We start from the raw sequence: 6,000 nt of genomic DNA on the forward strand, positions 1-6,000 counted from the left end.
CTGTCCTTCATTTGCAGTGGCTTTCTTCTCATCTAGCAATTCCTCATCTAAAGAAACCTGATTCTTTTAAAGAAAGTTGTTTTTTGTTTAAAATGATTCAAGTTCAGATACAGAGCAGATACAATTTCAATTAATTCACGACATTTACTTTGACCACATGTTGCCATCTCTCATGGTCACTGTCACCTCTATCATGAATCAAATAATCTGCTGGCTTCTACTCATCACATACTTATATCACTTGTTAAAGAGTGAGACTGTACTGCACTGTAATATATTCAATCATTGGTAAATATAACCAATTGGTTGCAGGATCAGGATAATATGAAACACATAATAACATATTTACACTATGGATACGTACCTCAATTACAGCATCCTGTTGAAGACTTCTTCTCAGTGTGGTTCTTGGTATTTCTGAGCGACTGCAAGGCTCCAGGTATTCCTTGTACTTTCGTTTTGGCATCTAACAAGTACAAATATTATTTGCATGAACATGATGGTAATTTTTAAATCCTTTTCATACGTATATTTAGGCTTCTAATTTAACATTTGTGATGGTCAGTGTAAAGTGAAAGGCCAATTTATGGAGTCTCTTATTTGCTTAGAAGTGCTCACTGATTGAATACATGTCAGTGATCACATCAGTAATAACATCATCAAAAGCTACATCCCTCATCAAGACATAACGATATGATTGACAAAAATCCCACAAAATGATATCTAAAGACAGGTTTATGCCTCACATCCAACGTGACCTACATAAGCAGAAATCAAGAAGCAACATGGGAAGGTCACAGGCAGCACCAGTGAGGTATTCATAACCAATTTTACTTTCCATAAATGCCCATCAACATCTAATCCAATAACAGCAGTGAGAAGTGATGTCAATGTCCACTGCTTTCATACACAAGTTTGATTCATAAAGGACAACTGAAATGGGTGACTTAATCATAAGATTAATCCCATTTAGTTGTCCGCTACTTTATGCAGATCAGTGGCGTCCAACGTGACCCTCCTTAGGAATTACCAAAAAAACTTTTAAACTCATCATTGTCCATCTAAAATAGACAGATTCAGCAACTGTTGTTGACTCACAAACATGCAAATGCAGTGCAGCATCTCCTTTTATTCTGCTGCTGAAGCCACTTTCACTTTAGTTTCACAGAAAACACGTCACATGGTGTGATGGCGCTGCAGAATGAAGACTTCCTCCACTTTATAGGAGGAAATATGTTCCAACATGACGCTGATTTCCTGACAACGTATCAAGGTAAACTTCAGGACTCAATTCAGTAACATTTTCACTGCCACTATTCTATTAATATAGTCTATATCTATTTCTCATTGTGTCACATACACAAGCATGTTTTATTAAAGGTTGTATCAGCGATTCTGGGCCAAACATAAATGATCACATTCATCTGTTTTTACCTCACGATCCCCTAGCTGCCCTGTGAGAAGGACCACAATTACAGCTGGAGTGTACAGCAAAGAAGGAACCGCAGTCAGGTTTAGGGTTAGCAACAGAGGGGTTTCTTCTTAAGCATCCTGTATCGATCCATCAGAGGGGTATTCCACCAAACTCGCTAATTAAAGCGGCGCTTACCTGGTTAAGCCTGGTTAGAACTAAACCCGTTCCATTAACGAATTTCAGCCGCGCCTTGTTGAGGCTAATTCAAGCCAGGTTAACGTTGTCGTGTGTTACACCGTTCACGGGATATAAAGCCAGACCAGAACCATGAATGTCGAATCATCGAGAAAATGGCAGAAAAGACCAGAGAAAAAATTATTGATGGAACTGTATGAGGATTACAAACCCATCATATCCAAAAAAGGGAATACTGTAGTGATAAATAAAAATCACGAGGCTGCTTGGGCAAGAATTGCCGAGCGATTAAATACGGAAGTACCGTTAAGAGTAACATGTTTTAATATAACACTGACAACGATTTCTGTAATGTGAGGATAGTGTAGAGGTAACGTGCCGGCTTTACATGCAGCCGGCCACGGTTCAATTCCCGACTATGGAACTTTGTGAAACTTCTTTCTTTGGCCGGACCTCTCTCTCTCTCTCTCTCTCTCTCTCTCTCTCTCTCTCTCTCTCTCTCTCTTATAGATAGGCCTAGTAAATGCATCTACATTGACCAACTCATTTATCTCAACAATTCAATGAACATATTCAATGAACCTATTAATTAACTCACCTAAAAGGAATTTATGTGACTGAAAATTGCATACAGCAATGCCTTTGTCATTGGGATCTATAACATGCTATTAATAATAAAATCTTTATGCCTATCATGTTTTTGCAAGTTATATTTGGGTTCTGGGGAAATTGTATGACATATTTATCATAGTTAAGGTAAAATGTTGGTCTAATTCTCTGATCTAAAGACAATTATACAAGCAAGCAAAAAAAAAACACACATGAGATGTCCTCACCGGGATGTGAACCTGGGATGTCCACATTCAAGGGCAGGTACATCAACTGGGAGCTTTAAGTTATGATATGGCCAGTCGGTGTTAAACAAAATACACTATTTATTTATATTTTTTTAATTGCAAGCATGTATTCTTAGATGCTTGATGAAAATATAGTCTGTTTGTACTTCATATATGTAATTTTGGTAATTTTTGGTCTTTCACGTGACGAAATCACGAGGACTAGGCTTGGCGGAACCTTCTGCTGGTACAGTTGTTTCCGACAGACGGACTTCTCTGAAACCCCCGCTAAAGTAAGCCTGATGGTTAGCCTGCCCCGGGGCAGGCTAGTTTGGTCGGATAAAAACCCATGGTTACTTAGCGGAGAGTGCCTCAAGTCATGTTAATGGAACACAACTCTCGCTAAAGGTCGCGAGGCTTATCGAAATTAGCCCGGCTTTGCGCTTAGCGAGTTTGATGGAATACCCCTCAGGCCAACCCAGGTTGTCAAAATGGCACCTATTTATAGGGTGTGGCAGCTAATGACCCTAGAAGAGTCCATCCGCTGGGGTCCACTGCCTACCCACATGTTTAACCCACCCTTTTTATTTCTATATTTCCACCACATAATCACTAACCTATATACACACCCTCGTTTACCTCTACTAACAAAGAAAATACACATATCCACCTCCTATGCCATTTACATAGATACAATACACACCTCAACCAACCCCACAGCAATTTACACTTGGTTGTCCCCGGAACTATAAAAGCAGTGTCCGTTTCCTGGAGAAGCCTTTTGCCTGCACACCCTAAGGACAAAGACTACAATACACTCGACACAATACACCTTAGCTTATATCCTTGCTTAAATAATTAACACATTTAATATGCCCATTTAACCATTATGTAGTGATGGCGAGATGAAGCCTCATGAGGCATCGAACCACTTGAGCCAATTGGTAGAGAAAGGGTTCATTTCTCGAAGCTTCATGTGCACACGATACCACCTACTGGCCAAGTGTATAATCACAGGCAGCTGTATCTGAACCACATAATGTGTGATGCATTGACTTTTTGTGTCTGTTATGTCTATTGGGAATGACTATGAATTACAAAAAATGGATAACCAAATAATTACTCAAAGATCATTCAAGCTGTTCTATTATTCTATACAGACAGTGTGGTAACAGGGAGAAGACATTGGGGGAAACTGATCCCGGGCGGGGAGTCGAACTCCTCCTCTGTCAGGAGGCGGGTGCCCTAACAACTGCGCCACCGGCCGCTTCGTGATGAAATAATTTCTGTACATAAATTATCACATATGTGTATAATAAATTGTTTGAATGTTTTCTGTGTGTGTAAATTTCCCCCGAATGGTAAAATCATCACTCTCCTAAATCTCTCTCTCTCCCTTAACTCTCCAAACTATCCAAACTCTCAACTGACCGCAACTCTGCTTCAAAACCCACATTTTGAATGGAGTCTGAGGGGTCTATATAGCTGTAAAACCTCGCGGCAAACTCTGAACCACTTCCCGAAGCAGTCACGTGGTACAGCCGGGCAGCGAGGCTTCGGACGTCATCATTTTTGGCCCCTCCCCTAAATGAAGCAAGCCTCGATACGCGCTTCGCGGAAACGCCCCCTCCATTACTCGACACACGCTTCGAAGCCTCGGCGCTTTTCGTAACATCACTACCATTATGTCTAGTGGTGGGCAAGTGAAGCCTTATGAAGCACTGAGGCTTTCCTAGCAATTGTGTTGAAAAAGATTCAAAGCTTCAACGCTTCAGTGATGGTGACATCTGGTGGACAACTGAAGCCATAGCAACCTCTCAAGAGCTCTGACCGTATCAATCCCATGTCAGCAATAAAAGTTTAGAAAAGACTGTGTGGTTTATTTACGTGTTTTGTTCATTCATACATTCATCGCCCATACTGTAAAACATCCCAGATTAAGCCAACGGATAAATCTAAATGATATGAAGGGTTAAATGTTGGTTAAGGGGTTTATTTATTTGATCATGGTATGTGAACCAAAGAGTCCAGATAATAGTTTGTCATAGACGAAGTTGTATGGTCGAGGAGGAATGTTTATGCACAGAACAGACAGGTTTGTATTAAGAAATAGAATTTCTTCCACTGTGGCAGGCTTCAGTCTCCTCTTCTGGCTCACGACGCATGAACGCTACGAGCCAATGAAACGCACTGACACACACTGTGAGCCAATGACATGCACCGGTACACTATGAGCCAATGAAACGCTTCGAAACATTTCGAAGCAATCGGCGCGTTTCGGATCGCATGCATTTGCGCCGATGCATGAACGAGACTTGAAAATTTCCGCCGGAACTCGTCATAAACACGTCAAGTTCCCACCACGTCTGAGAGAGTGGCGCCACCTACGTTTACTGCAATGGTTAATTTTTTTCATAGCAATGGCGGAGCATGGAGACCCAGGGTCTGACCGCAACTCTGCTTCAAAACCCACATTTTGAATGGAGCTGCAAACATAGCTGTAAAACCTCGCGGCAAACTCTGAACCACTTCCCGAAGCAGTCACGTGGTACAGCCGGGCAGCGAGGCTTCGGACGTCATCATTTTTGGCCCCTCCCCTAAATGAAGCAAGCCTCGATACGCGCTTCGCGGAAACGCCCCCTCCATTACTCGACACACGCTTCGAAGCCTCGGCGCATCTCGTAACATCACTAGAGACCCTCAAAAGCCCAACGTAATTCTTATGGAGCACACGGTCGGAGCAACACTTGATCAAGGTAAAATGTTTAAAGAATGACATTTTCACATCAGTAGTTCATTGGAATTAAATTGACATGAGTAATTAGCTATATTAAATATGTTGGCGGATTGTCCCCGTCTAGATTAGAAGATTAGAGAATATTAACGGATAAAAGTTTAAGCTAGCACGCTGGATAACGATAGCAACACATGCAACAGGCGGACGCATGTAAATTCTGTTCACTAAATATAACTTATTCGAACACTGTCAATTTATACCAATAGCCAGCTTAATGTGCAGGGAGTGTGATTGTAGATAAACATCAATTTAATATAATTGAGGCTATATATATAGGTTTGAGTGCGGGGTGAAAAAGTTCACATTTGAATATTAAATTCAAACTGAGCTGCATCCGCCGATCCTGATGGTGGTAAACTTTATTGCAAATAATAATAATAATAATAAAAAAACCGGGGTGATTCTGGTTGTGTTAATATAATTACCGTGTGTGTATTGGGCAACTTGATTTTTTTTTTTTTTTTTTTTTTCAAAAAGCTGATAGGAGTATAGTGTATATTATAAAGCTGGTGTGTCTACTGTTGTGATTTTGGACGGTGAGAACACAAACTGGGTTTATACTGGCATGGTTATATTTTTCATGCATATGTATCATGTTACTAATTCTCCTTGTGAATATTGTGGAGACTGTATTATGTTGACTGATGTTGAACCTAGGCCACTGTTCTTTTTCACTTTCTTGGTTTGGCTCTTGCTTCCAAGATGGCCATCTTTTAAGTGTTGTTTTTTCCTGTCATTTTGTATTTTTTTTGCTTCAA

This window comes from Eutrigla gurnardus (genome assembly GCF_963514095.1).
Source record: "Eutrigla gurnardus genome assembly, chromosome: 23".
In the NCBI taxonomy this organism is placed as follows: Eukaryota; Metazoa; Chordata; class Actinopteri; order Perciformes; family Triglidae; genus Eutrigla; species Eutrigla gurnardus.